The sequence below is a fragment of the Diabrotica virgifera genome, chromosome 6 (genome assembly GCF_917563875.1).
Source record: "Diabrotica virgifera virgifera chromosome 6, PGI_DIABVI_V3a".
Taxonomy (NCBI): Eukaryota; Metazoa; Arthropoda; class Insecta; order Coleoptera; family Chrysomelidae; genus Diabrotica; species Diabrotica virgifera.
Window position 1 is genome coordinate 15,863,425 of NC_065448.1, and position 17,131 is coordinate 15,880,555.

Genomic DNA, 17,131 nt, shown 5'->3' on the forward strand with positions numbered 1-17,131 from the left:
TCCGTAGAGGAGGACACTAAGAACACTGCTTGTTCATTCGCGGATTGATACCTCTATGGAAGGTTGTAACTCCATCTTTTGCGCGGTTGGTCGATACTTCTTCTACCGATTGGTGATTTATCTCTTGCTATTTTGACCACCCGTGTCTCCCCTAGTCTGCTTATGTGGTTGTTCCATTCTTTTTTTACTGCCCGTTCGTTTATACACTGTACATTACATTTTATTCTAATAACTTCACTCCTCTTTCGATCTCTTAGCGTATTTCCAGTAATTCTGCTCAGTATTCTCATCTCTACAGCTTTCAGTAGTCTTTGTGTTGTGGCTGTATTGGGTCTTGTTTCCGATGCATATGCCATTATGCATAAGTCTTATTTCACTTGTGTGGTAAGTTTATCTTGGGAGCATTGTATATTCCACCAAAGTCTACACTTAACAAGTACCAAGTGCACTTCGATCAGCTTATTAGTATAGGTGAACAATATTCAAATTCTAAATTATACCTCTTTGGTGACTACAACTTGCCATCAGCTGATTGGGAACTTGAAGACTTTTGCTCATCGGCAACTGCTAAACCTAATACATCGTTTGCAGAAACGGAGGCGATTGGTGTTATCTCAAATATGTGTGCTCTTCATAATCTATTCCAATCAAATAACCTTGCATTTATCAATACTTAGAAGCAATTGATTGGGACAGTCTTATAAGTGATAAAGAACTTTCCGAGATGATAGGTACTTTCTATGATATTCTTTACTGTGTGCTTAATATGTATGTTCCATTGAAAAAAGTTTGTACAAAGAAATTTCCTGGTTGGTATTCTAGTGAACTTACACAATTAATACGTGACAAAAAGTGCCCATTTAATTTACAAATGTAACAGGTCTCTTGAGAATTATGCAGGCTATAGTTAACTTAAAGCTCAGTGCAAAATTTTATCAAAAAATTGTTATGCTAATTATATACATTCAACTGAGATTTCGATCCAAGCTAATCCAAAAAATTTTTGGAAATTTGTAAACAGTAAGAAAGAAAATAATAGTATGCCTGTCTCAATGTCACTCAACAATACACTAGCCTCTAATGGCAACGATATTGCAAATTTATTTGCTAGCCATTTCTCTTCAGTTTTTAGTAATAAAACTCTTAAGCATAATGACAATTTAATACAGTCTAAGGTCTGTGTATCTTCCTATATTATACCAATTTCAAAAATATACGAAAAACTTTCAACTCTTAATGTCAATAAGGGACCTGGGCCAGATGGTATTTCTCCCATTTTTCTTAAACGATTCTCTTTTATTCTGTCTCGGCCGCTTTATCATATTTTTAATAAATCCCTTCAGTTGGGGGAATTTCCTGACTTTTGGAAACTATCCTATGTCACTCCAATTTACAAAGCAGGTAATAAAGCTGACATAACGAATTATCGTCCTATTTCTATTCTCGGCACAATTCCCAAGGTATTTGAGAGTATTGTTACTGATTACCTTAATTATGACTGCTCTTGGATACTAAATTCTCAACAGTTCGGATTTTCTTGTGGTAAATCAGCAGAACTTAGTTTGTTGCTTTATGTTGATACCTTGTCTGAAGCTTTGGAGAGGGGGTTGCAGATTGATTCAGTGTATACTGACTTCTTCAAGGCTTTTGATAGGGTGAACCATGATCTTTTGTTACATAAGCTCAAATTATATGGCATAGAAGGTTCTGTGTTGAAGTGGTTGGGCAGTTACCTAACAAATAGAACACAGCAGGTTAGGGTTAATCATCATTACTCCAACACTTTTCTAGTAACCTCTGGTGTACCTCAGGGCTCTAATTTGGGTCCACTTTTGTTTAACCTGTATATTAACGACATCGTCACCTGCTTCTCTAACACTTCTGCTCTCTTATTCGCTGATGATCTTAAATATTATCAAATCATTAATAATCAAGATGATGCAATATCATTGCAATCAGATTTAGATAATTTAGCCAACTGGTGTCTTGATAATGGGATGGATTTGAATGTCAACAATTGTCACATTATCCGGTTTTGTCGGAATCATCATTTATCAGTATTTAATTATACCATAAATGATCAATTATTGGATACGGTAGACTCAATTAAAGATTAGGTGTTGTTCTTGATTCCTCTCTGAGCTTTAACCATCACATCAACAATATTACTCAAAGATCCATGAAAATGCTTGGCTTTGTTAAAAGGACAACTCGTGATTTCACGAACGTGTTCGCTATTAAAATGCTCTATTGTTCTTTAGTCAGGACGCACCTTGACTACTGTTCTCCAGTTTGGTCCCCACATTATTTACACTTCAAGAACAAACTTGATAGTGTTCAACATAATTTTCTTAGATATATTGGGTTCAAAAAACACATCAATTATAATTATACAGATATGGAACGATTTTTGAATATCTCTTCTCTGGATGTCCGTAGGAAGCGTAAAGATCTTACAGTATTGTTTAATATTATCAATGGCATATATTACTGCCCTGAACTCCTTGCTAAAATATTGTTGTTTGTTCCACCACGATCAACAAGACAAATTCAAACCTTTCATATTTCTTTTCATAGATATAATTACTCATATTTTACTTTTGTTCCTAGAACACTAAGACTTGCTAACTCCCTAGGTGACCTTTTACTTTTTGGTAACTCTGTTGATGTTTTTAAGAACCATTTAACCAAATTAAATATTTAGCAATGTCATAACCTTGTTATTTGTTAGTAATTAATGTTTTGTAATTATTTTACTTTGTCATGTCTTTTTAAATGTTTTGTACTCTCTCATGTTATTCTTATATATTCAACACTGTAATTATCAATATCTTATTAGTGTATTACCGAATTGGGCTTGCCCGTATAAATAAATAAATAAATAAATAAATTATTGGTCTTACACTGGCTTTATGAATTGTTTAATTTATTTCAGTGTTAATGTGTGGGCCGGCCCTATAGTGTTATTAGGCATCCTGTCAGTCTCTTTGCTTTTTGAACTTGATTTCTCACTTCTTTGTCTATATCTACGTAGCTGGACAGTGTAATTTCCAGGTGTTTTATATCAGCAAATAGCTGATTACTATTGTTTTAGTTTTCTGCGATGAGATTGTCGTACTGCATTCTTTTGCTCTTATGTTAAATCGATGGACAAATCTTTACATACCATCTTGGGCTATCAATATTGCGTCCTATGAGCAACAGAATATGTTTTCTTCTTTGATGATTTCATACATGAAAATTGAAGATAATAGGGCTTAACGAGTCCCCTTCCCTTAATCCGCTGTCTATGTCCATAGTTTTTGTAAGTTTTCCATCTATTCTGACTTCCATTTTGTTGTTTTAGCACATGTTTCCAATAGTTTTATGACATCTAGGGGGAGTACTAAGGAATCTTTCTTGTTGGAACTTTTACCACGCTGAGCAGATGGGTTGTGAATTATTTAAAATTCTCTCATCCTAATTTCCTCGGCATCCTATATGATTTATAACTTTTGAAAATCTCGGAAGGTTGTAACCAAAGAAAGTATTCCACCTGTTGCCAATCTGATGGTATGAGAACGATATTTACTGTCGTTTTCTGTGCTACTCCGATTGATAACTTACTTTGTTTTTCGATAGATGGCTCTAGCTCACCCGTGACATTTCCTTCTTTGCAATTCGGAAAGGCTCAAAGTGTGATGCCTGGAGAAAGCGGAGAAAAGAGGATATGGGACTACTGATGATGGAAAAAAGACCTCCAAAACCGGTATAGACTCTTCCTGTACTCTCCGATTTAACCAGAGTATTATGCAGCTGCTGAATTTTCGTGTTGCAAAGAAATTGTAAATGTTTATACATTTTTTATTTTTTATCATTTAATAACTTTATCATGCCGTCATTCCTCTTCTTCTGTTTTTATAGGCATAATATTGTCACCACTGCAAGGTTCTTTTATATGTTATCCAGATATTTTTATCCTCCCTTTAAACGGATTTTTCAAACTTTTCGTTCTGCAGTCGAAATCAGATTTTAGTGTAATGTGTAGGATCAGCTAGCATAGCTAATTTACGAAAACTTAATAGAATAAAAGGTCAAGCTTTAAAAATTATGTTAGGGTTGATAAAAAAACTTCAAATGTACTATAAAAAACTAGTAGAAAAGAGATCGTTTACCATAAGACAAGGGTAGCTGGGTAAGAGAAACAACACAACAATAAGAATAAGAAAACATTCAATATAAATCTAGTATGTATACTAATAAATTATATTATAAATATCATGTTGCCACGAATATTCGTTTCGAATATTGGCGATCATTTTGGCTATAATTATTTTATTAACTGATGCTTTAAATAGATTATTTGTCGTGGAGAACCCTTTTCTCAGAATATTTAACCATAATATTCTTGTTCTCGCTATACCTCGCTTTCAGAATACTTTGCCTTGAAGGATTATTTTCATTAATCTGTATTTAGTGCCGTTTCTCATTATGTGTCCGAAATATTCTAAGTTTCTCTTTTTAATTGTAAACATCACCTCTCTTTCTTTCCCCATTCTTCGCAGTACGGTCTCGTTGGTTATCGTGTCCGTCCATGATATCTTTAGGATTCGCCTGTATAGCCACATCGCGAACGCTTTAAGTTTTTCTCCATCGCTTCAGTGAATGTCCAGGATTCAACTCCGTAGTACAATATTGAGAAGATATAACATCGTAGGAGCCTTACTTTTATCTCCAGATTAAGGTTGTGACTTTTAAAGAGTTTGGCCATGTTGTTGAATGCCTTCTCTATTCTATATTTTACTTCTTGTTAGTGATCCCATTGTTCGTTTACTATGGTTCCAAGATAGGTATACTGTTTAACTCGGTCCACTGGTGTATTCTTGATAAGCAGTTGGACGTCTCTAATTTTATTTTTGCTGATGATCATAAATTTAGTTTTTGATATGTTGACTTGTAGTACAAATCTTTCACTTACTTCATTTACTTTGTTTATGAGTTGCTGCAAACTGTTCAAACTGTCTGCAAAAATAACGGTGTCGTCTGCATAGCGGATGTTGTTTAGGTGTTCTCCATTTATGAGTATTCCATGTTCGCAATTTTCTAAGGCTTCACTAAATATCTCCTCTGAAATAATATAGGTTAAATAATATAGGTGAAAGTATACATCCAAAATCTGGATCGCTTCTGTCAGTTCATCTCATCTCCAATATTTAGCTGATTGGTTCCAGTATACATTTTGTATTTTACTCCGATCTTTATCATCCATTTGGGCTTTTGTTAGAACATCCATAAATTTTCGGTGTTGAACTGTATCAAATGCTTTTTGGTAGTCCACAAAGCAGGTGTAAATATCGCAAGTTATATCTCTGCATCTTTGGAATAATACCTGTAGACTAAACAGTGCATCTCTTGTACCTACGCCTTTCATGAATCCAAACTGTGTGTCTTGTATTCTCTCTTCGCATAGTTTGTATATTCTGCGATGTATAATTTTAAGAAACAGTTCTATAGTACATTCTTTCACGGTTTTTGCTCTAAATTTTAAAGAACCGCTTGGATTGACATGAAATTTGGTCATTTCATTTTTGGTTATTTCACATTAAATTATTCCATTTGGAATTTGACGAATGTGAACCTATTTTTCATTAGCTATAACTGTGCTTCTGCTAGGTATAGAGACGTGATATATGTATACACCATTTTTTTAAATTTTTTACAGGCTATATTTTTGCTACGAATGTTTTTTCGACAAAATACTAACTATTTGAGTTATTTGCGAAAAACCGCCTAAAAGCGTGGTTATTTTGTTGAAAAAATGAACATATTCACTGGCAAATAACTCTAAAAGTATTGACTTGGTGAAAAAACTTTATAGAACAAAAGTTACGTAAAATTAGTAAGTTTATCCATTTCCGGACTTACTTTGGACGAATATTTTTTCACACCCAAAAGGGGGTGAAAACCACCCCCCAGGGCCAAAGCACATATCGGTAGAGTATCACTTTTTCTCTTTGACTTGTTAGCTATGTGTATGCCAAATTTCATGTCAATCCAAGCGGTTCATTAAAATTTAGAGGTTTTGCAATATTTTACCGTTAAAGAACGTACTATTAATGTATGGCTCATTAAACTTATTAGCCTATACTCTCCGCAATTTTTCGCTCCCTGTCTCTTTGGTATTAACGTAATAATGAATGTATTATGAATGTATATTGTACAAGAATAAAAAAACCGTTAAACGCCGTAATGAGTGGCGCATACAATACTCCAACTACAAAAGATCTGATATGAATATTACGTAGAGAGAAAATGTATTTTCATTTTGATGCAAAATAAAATTCCAGTTTTATTTTAAAAGATTTTTCCATAATATTTGCTCAATTTGAAGTAAAACGCGCCACAAAAGAGTAACTTTGATACAGTTTAAATTTTGAAGCTCTTTTGTGGCGCATTTATTTCAAATTTAGCAAATATTATGAAAAAATCTTTTAAAATAAAACTAGAACTTTATTTTGAATCAAATGAAAATACATTTTTGCGCCACGTAATATTCATATCAGATCTTTTTTAGCTGAAATATTGTATGCGCCACTCATTCTTACGGCGTTTAGCGGTTTTTTTCTATTCTTGTATCAGGAGTTTTTCAAAGTTATTTACAAATAAAATGTATTAAGTTCAATGTAATGTTTCTTGATTACACGTTAAGCTTTATAAATGGTCGCCTTTGTGGCATTATCTCCCAAAAATGATATAGTGTACATCGAATGTACACTAGATTTTTTTTCTATTCGCAATAGATTGAAAAAAAAATCATAAACATAAAATCCTTTATAAAAGGTATATTTGTTAAAATCCCTATACAGGGCTACATCAAAGACAGAACTAGTTTTTGATCGGTTGACCGATCATCATCAGTGCGACCCTGACCCCCTATGGAAGCAAGTGAACTTGCTTCCATAGGGGGTCAGGGTCATTTTTTCACTTGCTTCCATACAGTCATGATGTGAACTTGTCAGATAGAGCTCATTGGTACCTCGGGCGAAAAACATTGGATATCTTAATCATCCATGTTATAATTCACATCTTTGTCATATGTTCCGATGACGGATCAATTGTAAAGGGTTTTTACCCTGTTATTTTTACTTTGGTGGCTTGCATGTAGATTCTAAGATTGCACTGATGATGATCGGTCAACCGATCGAAAACTAGTTCTGTCTTTGATGTAGCCCTGTATAGGGATTTTAACAAATATACCTTTTATAAAGGATTTTATGTTTTTGTAATGGTATACAGCCAACTACAGGAAATTTTTCCTCGTGGATTTGAAAAAAAAATATTGGAATGACCGGTAAATGAATTTGGATTGCCCGTTGCCCGATCAAATTTAGCGTCGTAACCACTACAACTACATAAACCATTTTGGGGATAATGGTTAATTGGATTATTCTTTTGTAGCTTAATAACTTCTAAACGCCTTAACCGATTTTGATCACTAAACATGAGTTTGAAACGTATTCACAAGTACTATCTGATGCATCAAAGGTCAAGTATGATAACTGAAGGTATTACAGGAATTATTGAGCTTGAAAAACTGTTTTTTCTCAAAATATATTTGATCATACTTATGAAACCTATAAGTTAAAAATTCGAATTTTCCCTTATATGAGGTATACACCGTTAGATACGCCTAGAGCCCTTCTACAAACGCTCAGTTATTGGCGCAATTCGTACGTTGAAATTTTGAGTAATTGTCGAAAAACCAAAATTTTCAAATTTAGTTTTTCAGTTATTCGGCTATACTGAGCGGTTTGTATATCTGATCCTGACGGCTAAGACACCATTTGAAAGCTTACCTCAACACTATTAATTTAGTATATGTGCGGGTCTCCTGTCTCTTCTTAAACCGAAGATATATACCCCCAAAATATATGCCGGTTTGTACCTACCAAGTCCTATAGCTGGCTTATGGGTGGTCAAAAGTCATAAACTACACAAACTACACCGATTCTGAATCGGCCCTGACCCCCTCTTCAAACACAGAAAAAAAAATTCAGATCGGTTTAACTTTTCCACATACATATATTAATATATGCATATTCACAAACATTTTCCCTTTTTTAAATAGAAATTGAGTCATATTTCTGAGCTTCGTAACTTTTGAATGGTATAACCGATTTTTAAAATTAGGTATGCGTTGGAAACGTAATGATCAGTACTATCATAAGCTGCAAAGGTCGGACTTAAATTTTCGAAATTTTTGGGAGTTTTGGGGACGAGAACGAAAAACAGACCCTAAATAGGAAGGGCCGTAAAATCCACACCCTTGAACCAAAATGGATGGTTGACATATGGATGGGTGAGTCTTTTCCTGAACTTTAAGGTGGGATTTGGCCTAATTTTCAATTCAGTCAGAGTTATAAAATCGAAAATTTCGTGGATATATAGTGTCGCGTGTAGGGGGATTGTGCGCCACTGGCGAGAACTGCCGTTCTCTTGGGATATGTTATGTAATTATGAATGAATTGTATAATGTAGTTAAAGTGTGTCTAATGGTCAATTTACGTGAAACTTTTAATCAATTTAAATTAATTCTGCCATTGAAAAATGAATCAATGTCCTGAATGAAAAATAGTTTGTAGATAAAAAAATGATGTGCTGGGAGCATATTATCATTTTTTTGCAATGTGTAATGAGTAATTGTGTAATGATTTGAAAATCCGCTCGCTCAGAATCCATAGTCCTCAGCCACCACAACACAACCTTGAACCACCCTTTTAAAACTCAATTCTCTAATTGCCACTAAATTATATTAAAAAAAATTATTGACTTCCTTTAATCTGAAAGTACCACATCTTAAAATAATTACCACTACTCATCTAATGTTGGATGAAAAATAAATTAAATATCAATCACACATGTTTAATTTTAGAGGACTCCCATTGATAAACAACAATAAATAACGAGCGACAAAAAAAAGTACAAGAGCTAATTGATATTTAAGACTGGCTTGTTCGATTTTACATTAGTGGAAACTTCCTTGTTAACGGATTTACATAACTTGATTTTGTGCTAAGATTGTCGTTGAAGTTTTCATAAATAGCTATCGATAGTGTCTACCTTACAGTCAAAGTGTCAAAGTAAAAGTGGGTAAGTACCATTATCTTACGTATTTTGATGTAAGTTTAGGATAAGCAATATGGTTATTAGACACTTATTAATTTTAAAAAAATTTTAATTTACAATATAGTAGGGGAGCGAAGTATGCTAAATGTGTAGTCACTCGAGCGCTTTGGGGATCTATTGGGTTGTGAAGAGTAGGTAGTAAAACCAAAAAAAGTTAAGTAAAGTTTTCCATTTTAGTGGGTACTTTCCATTTTTAATTCAATTTTCCATTTCCAACAATCGTTTTTTTTTTAGATTATAGCGCCATCTATCCATAATTCGAAAAAATGTTTCGAATAAAAGTTGCTTATTTTTACGTAAAGAATCCAAATATGGAACAAAAAATTTGGGGCTGCTATTTAAGATTTTAAAGTAACCCTCCCCCACTTCTGTGGGGGGTAGTGTTTGGTACCATTCGACAGATTTTTCAAAAATATTGATTAAGTGTATTTTGCAGTTTATTTTGCGAAATATCGTGGGATTTGTATTTAAAATTTTAAATTTACCCCCACCCCTCTCCGTGGGGGTCATGTTTGGTAACATTCGATAGATTTTTGAAAAATATTGAACACGTATTTTTTAGTTTTTCGATCTAACGTTCATTTCGCGAATTATTCGTTTTTTTTGTGAAACTTTTTAACTTACCCATTTCCTTAAGCCCCTCTCAAATCGTCAAATTTTTTAAATATACACTGATTTGCATGTCCTTAACTGACCTTATCTTAATCTGACAATTTCGAGTATTTTTAAGGATATATTTTTTTTCGGGCCCCCCTTAACGAACTCCCCTTTGTTAAGAGCTAATATATGGTAGAGGTACATCTGCAGGGCATCAGGTTTCTCCCCATATGATAATCTGACGCTCTCGAGTAACTGCAAAAATCCCCGCTTGGGCTCCCCTACAATTATTCACTGGAGATCGAATTCAAATTTATGTAAAATTTATGGCTAAACAGCTGGTTACAATACACACCTCTCCAAAAGACCCTCAGTTTTATGAAAATGCAGAAGAAAGTGGGTGCAGAGTGTTTATACCGGGTGGTGAATCGGAAAACGGGCCATAGGAAACTCAATGTAAAATTCTAAACTGTTGAATTCCTGCTTCCCTAATTATGTTACATCAAAAGTCATGAGAAGTTATTTGTAGAGGATTGAAATCTGTATTAAAAACAGAAGTTACAATTGTTCTACGATTTAAACACATTCCAAAATTTTGAAAAATATAATGTATTTACCGCAGTAGGTATGTGTGGGTATGTTAGGCCACACGTTACTATTTAACTGACAGTGAGCACATTATTGACTGAAGAAAATATCTTTATTATTAATATTTTCTCCTTAACTAAGGGTATCTTATCAACTTTATTGTGTTTTAAACAAAAAATGATAAAATAATTAAAAAAATTGACAGTTCTAATTGTTCTTCTTCTTCTTTTTTGTTTTTGGTTTCGCTGCAAGGCGATTACCAGCACGATTTATTAGCGATCTTGACGTAGTCTGGTTCTAAGCCATACCAAAATCGCTGACTATGTTCTTGTAAGGAAGCTTTTGATGAGGTGTGATGATTATAATTAAATGAGATTAATTGGGTCATGTTAAGTATGATTAAAAATTAAAACATAAATTAAATGACAAATAGCAACATAATATAACACGGATACATATAAACAGTTGAGCTTTGCAATTTGTAAGCTTATTTTGTTAATTGCTAGAAAACGCATTGCAGTTTATAAGCTTATTTGGTTAATTGCAAGAAAACGCATAATTACATTGACTGATTCTTCCGTTAAGGAACTTAGAATATTGTATATAGAGAGCGGTGTTTTGAAGTTCATGGAAATAAATTTTGTGTATATATCAAAATTAGGAATCACATTAATCGGGCATTCAAAAAAGATGTGGTTTAGATCCTCGAGACGACCACATTCACAAAAAGGATTATCTTTTATATTCATTTTATACAGATGTTGTTTTGTTAAACAATGGCCTGTGCGCATTCTAATGATGGTGGTAGTGTGTCTTCTATTTCTATTTGGAAAATTTGAATACCAAGGTTTTGTAGGAAAGAAGTCTTGAATTGTTTTGTATTGCGAAGTCTTCTTCTGGACTAAAGATTTCCAATTTTCTTGGTACTCTTTTGTAATTTTTCCTCTGATGACTGATAGGGCATCCTGGGAATTCAGTTGTACTTCCATGGGTACATTCAGGTCTCTTCCTATTTTTGCCAGTATATCAGCCTGGGTGTTACCAAATATATTAGAGTGTCCAGGTATCCAGGAAAGGAGAATTTTGGTACCATTCTCATTGGCTGAAGATATAAGTTTCTTTGTTTTTAGGGCCCTTATATCTGCTGAAGCAGATATGTTACATGTTTTAATATTGGTTATTGCATTGAGCGAATCAGAAAATATTATAGCTTTCTTTAGATGTTTTGTAGTTGCGACTTCCACCGCTTGATGTATTGCTATACTCTCTGCTTTGCTTATGCTTAGAGCTCCAGGAAGTCTTGAGGAGAAATTATATTCAATACTCGGGATGCATATCCCAAAACCTACCCTTTCTTTGTTTTTTGAGGCATCAGTATATATAAAGGTATGGTCTTTTCCATATTGTTCAGTAGTCATAAGGAATTTTTCTTTAATCATCGGGTCATATTTTTTGATATTACAATTTAGAATTGGAAGTGGATTCATTAGTGTATCATAGTCTAATTCATAGCATGGAAAATTTGGGCTTTTGTATATTTTTTTAAAATATGGAAAAAAATATTCTAATGCCGAAACCAAGTATGGTACATTATGCCTTGTATAAAAATTAGGTTTGTTTATAAGTCTTTTACGTATTTCAATTAGGAGTAATATTATGGGATGATTCTCAATAATGATGATTTTACTTAAAAATTTAGAGGCTAACAATAATCTTCTATGTTCTAGGTCCATTTGGGCAGACTCTGCCAAGATTGCCAAATTTGGTGTAGACTTCATGCACCCCAAACATATCTTAAGTCCCTCAAAAAATACTGCATTGAGTTTGTTGTTGCATTTTTGTGATATTGGGTTGAATAGGAAGGAACCATAATCGAGATGAGATCTGATCAAGGCATTAAAAACCATTAGGAGTGTTCGTGGGTCAGCTCCCCACCAGACTCTACATATTGCACGTAGGATGTTAATATTTTTCTTTGCCTTGAGTATAATATTGTCAACATGTAAGTCCCATGATAGATGCTTATGAAAAATTATGCCTAGAAATTTCACTTCATTTTTTAGAGGAATGGCTGTGTTGTTGATTTTGATTTCTGTTAGATTATCTCTTCGCCTACCCTTTGTGAACCATACAGCTTCACATTTGTCTTTGGATAAGGACAAGTCATGTTCTGCAAGCCAGTGTAATGTGTTTTCCAATTCTTTGTTTATTTTACTTACCATGCTTTGGATATCATATCCCTTAATATACAAAACCAAGTCGTCTGCATATCCACATATTTTAACTTCATTATTGCTAATACAAAACAATTCTGCTATATAAATATTAAACAAAATGGTACTTAAGGGAGAACCTTGAGGTAGCCCCTTAGTTGCCATGAAAGGTCCCAAAAAGTCACCATCATTAGATCTTGAATATAAAAGTCTGTTCTGTAAAATTTTGAACACAATATTATTTATTGCAGATGGAATATTTCGAAGTTTTAGTTTACTATAAAGTTTGTATATATTGACATTATCATATGCTGCTTTGATATCAAGAAAGATGGCCAAAACCGATTGGGAGGATTCAAAGGCTTCCACAATTGTGGAATGAAGGAGGGTCAAGTTGTCAGCAGTGCCTCTTCCTTTTCTAAAACCTGTCTGATGGTTGGTGAATGAACAGTTATGTTCTAAGGACCAATCTAGGCGATTCTTGATTAATATTTCTAATGTTTTAAGCACACAAGAGGATAAAACTATTGGTCTGAAACTACTGGCCAAGAGTGGATTTTTGTGTGGCTTTAAGATATTTATAACATTATGGTTTTTCCAATCTTCAGGAAGGTTGTCACCATTTAGACAATTATTGTAGATATTCAACAGAAAATGTTTAGCTTGTAGTGGTAGATGTTTTATCATAAGGTAAGGAATGTCGTCCATACCTGGTGCCGAATTTTTTTTATTATTTACAGCATTGTTAAGTTCCCAGATTGTAAAAGGGGAAACTTGCTCGTTTATATCGTCAAGCTCAAAATTTGGATCAATAAAAACTGCAGACATGTTCTGTAGAATTTCTGTTTTAATGTTATCTGCTGGGTTATGAAATGTCTGGCCGTAATTTTTGTTATTTGAGAATTTTTTAACTTTATTCCAGACATAGGTAGTGTTAGATTCCTTATTTAATGATTCACAGAAGTTTATGAATTTATTTCTTTTTTTAATTCTGAGGTTTCGTTTAGTTTGGGCGATTATACGTTTAGCGTTTATATAGTTCTCTAAGGAAACAGATTGTTTAAAGTTTTGAATTGCCTGTTTGCGGCTTTTAATCCAAAGTGAACATTCTTCATCCCACCACGGATTTGAAGGTTTACCCTGTGTTCTACAGTTTTTATAGGGAATTGAGTTATCTGCTACTTGATTAACTACCTCCAAAAACTCATTGTAATTAGAGTTTACCGGTAAATCAAGCATTCCTGTTATCATCCCAGTGTGGAATGTATACCAGTCTGCTCTTTTAATATTTCTCATTTTGTATGTTTGTGTATAGATGCTATCATTTTTGTTAAACTCACAGTTGTTTATTATGACAAAGGTGGGGAAATGGTTGCTATTTCCACAATCTTGTATGACACCCCAAGTAGAACATAGAGCCATATTATTACTTGCTATGGCTAGATCTACAGCGCTACGATTATTATTAGGAGGTTGAAACAATGTTGCTGACCCATCATTTAGGATAATTAATTCTTTATCAAAAATAAAATCATAAATATTTTTTCCTCCCTTATTGGTAGGACATTTATCCCATAGGGGATGGTGAGAGTTTAGATCACCTAGTATAATTAAGTTTTCTGTAGGTATGTTTTCTATTGTTGAGCTCAAGAAAGGAAGAGTTATGGCATTATTTGTATTGGAGTAAATGTTTATTATGTATAAGTTACCAATTTTTGTTGTTATGTATTGGATTTGGTCTGAGTTGTATTTCTGAATTGTAGAAAAAATAATAGATTTCTTGATACAAGTAGCTACTCCACCATATCCGTCATCTCTGTCCTGTCTGACAACATTATAATACTTCAAAGAAAAATTAAAATCTTGTTTAAGCCAAGTTTCATTAATAGCAATTATGTCAGGGTCTTCTTTGAAAATTAAGTTCGTTATGTTTTCCCTGTTTGATTTAATACTTCTAATATTCCACTGAATAATTTTTAATTTCTTTTTTGAATTCATGATTATGTGATTTGATATATGTTTAATTAATTAAAATCAGAATCAGATTTATCCTCTTGGTCCATATAGGACTCTACGTTTAATCGGGAAAATAAATGGTTTTTAAGTAAATTTAAGTTTTCTGATGATGTATTACTAATAAAATTTAGGCATGAGTTTAAAAAGTCATTTGAAGAAAAGGTATCAATATTTTGAAAGTTTTGCGATGCACTGGATTGCCAGGCTTGATTGGAGTTTTGTGATAAATTAGCTGAGGTTCTTGATTTGAAAGGTTCTGAACGAGAAAATGAGCTAGTGGGGGAAGAGGTTGGCTTTTCTGGTCTTAATTGCTGTGTATATATACTCTTTTCATTTGGTTGCTTATCTTGACGTTTTTGCACGACTCTCCGTTTGTTGTCGGAATTCAGAACCACCTGTTGAAAGGAACGTTTTACTGTAGATGATCTAAAATTGTTTGTTCTTCGTTGCGATGGTTCTATGGTGTTAGAATTATTTGTACTGGTACTTGGAGTATTTTCTAATGGCCTGCTGTTATTTTTAAAATTTGGAAAATCTCTCGGGTTATAAATAAATTTATTATTTGAGATGTATGATTTTGGAATAGCTTCACTTGCCTCAAAAAATGTCAAATTTTCATACGCCATCAGTTCTTTAATATTCTTTTGTCTTGTATATTCTGGGCAGCTCTTGTCAATAGATTTGTGAGAGTCCTTGCAGTAAAAACATTTTGTCATGCATACGTCTTCATGTTTGTTTTCCCCGCAATTAAAACATCTTTCTTTCCCTTTACAGTTTGTTTTTGTGTGGCCAAATCTAAGACAGTTATAGCACTGTGTCACTGGGGCAATATATGTGTCCACTAGTCTTGGTATGCCATAAAAAAACACAGTTTTGGGCATAAGAACGCCTCGAAATGTAAATAGTGTCGTACCTGTGGGTTCATAAGAAGTTACTCCATCTTTAATTACTCTTCTATTTAATCTTTTTATATGTAAAATTTCAATGTCATTTCCTGTATCGCAACACCGAAGAAGTTCTTTTTCATCAATATCTGTATCAATCTGTCTGACGATACCTTTGCAGGTTACGAAGTTAAAAGGTATATATATCTTGTATCCCTGATTTAGAAGTTGAGTGTTCTTAAGTAGCATGTTAGCCGAGTGCAAATTGGCAAATTCAACTGAAACTCTATTGAGCCCTTTACTATCTATTTTTTTAACGTCATTAAGTTTGAGGTTGAATATATCTCGAGCTATTTTAATTGTATTGAATGTGCCAATTTTTATATTCGGTATATTTGTAGATTCAAGATATACTACAAAAGGTCCATGATCTTTTTCGGAGTATGTATTAACCTTTTTTTCTTCCTGAGAATTATTGTCGGAAGTCTGATTTTGATTTTTTTCGGAATTATTAGTCATTGCAATTTTAGCCGGAGAAGAAGTATCAGGATAAGGGGGGACTGAGCCCCCCTTTTCCTCACTCATTGTAAGAAAAAACCAGTCAATGAAGTATTAATAACTAGAAAGCAAAAAGAAATAAAAAGAGCAAGCAAAATAGCATAAAAGAAAGCCGCTTGAAAAAAAATATAAGCAAAAATGCTCAACTTACCTATATGCAAACACTTAAGCAACAACACCGGCGGTTGTTAGCTAGGTTAAGACCCTAAACTAGTGGCAAACTTTAACTGTTGCAAAACAGAAACTGTTCACACCTCGCAAGCGTAATGTCTAGTTTAGAAATATTAAATTTTTGGAAAATATTTCTTAAATTTAAAATACGCGGTCTGGTTCTAATTGTTAATATAATAAATTCATTGTCAACAAATGCAATCTTATACACATTATTGTATTGTGTGTGGCCTAGCTTTGGCGTATTACTCTGAAAATTGTATTATATTTTTACAAAATTTTGAATAATTATTGTTCATAGAACAATATTAACAGTTGTTTTCAATAGAGAATTCAATTCTCTACAAATAGTTTCTGATGACTTTTGATGTAAAATAATTAGGGAAGCAGGAATTTAACAGCTTAGAATTTTACATTGAGTTTCCTATGGCCCGCTTTCCAATTCACCACCCGGTATACAATATTCACCGGTCAAAAAACAATATATAATTTTTTTTATTTATCCAATGCCTAGACAACTAATGGCCATTGGCATGGTAGGTACGGTTAATTTTTGCAGTTAGGTACCTAGTGTCAAGTGTAGTGTGTGTGTTGAGTAAGTGTCTTGTTACTTTGCAAAGTCGACGTCATTGTCTTTGCAAAGAGACGCTAATTGTATCCGAACGTCTGCTGTCTCTCCGGTGAGTACCGATCCCACAAGGACAGAAACTATGTATTTTTATTTATTAATTTATAATAAATGAATTGCTGACCCTGGTGAGATTCGAACTCACGACCATTCGGACCTTTCGATCCAAAGGTAGGCGCTCTTACCACTGAGCCACAAAGGGGGGTCAATATATAATTGAACATAAAATAAACACTGAAAAATAATTTTATATCTATTTCTTTAGTATACCTATGCAAATTCCAAATAATATTTATATTGGTAAATAATAT

At 33.4% G+C, this 17,131-nt stretch overlaps 2 protein-coding genes across 3 annotated transcripts in view; one reads left to right on the forward strand and one right to left on the reverse strand.

Moving 5' to 3' along the window:
• Window positions 1-17,131, reverse strand: part of LOC114325370 (potassium/sodium hyperpolarization-activated cyclic nucleotide-gated channel 2) — a 571,529-nt gene that overhangs the window by 318,780 nt on the left and 235,618 nt on the right. The gene's annotated exons all lie outside the window — the stretch shown is intronic.
• The window catches only part of LOC114325368 (15-hydroxyprostaglandin dehydrogenase [NAD(+)]-like), a 36,409-nt gene continuing 28,275 nt past the window's right edge, over window positions 8,998-17,131 (forward strand). Inside the window, exon 1 of the mRNA XM_028273425.2 lies at window positions 8,998-9,129. The gene's annotated coding sequence lies outside the window, so the exon portion shown is untranslated. The remainder of the gene's footprint in view (window positions 9,130-17,131) is intronic.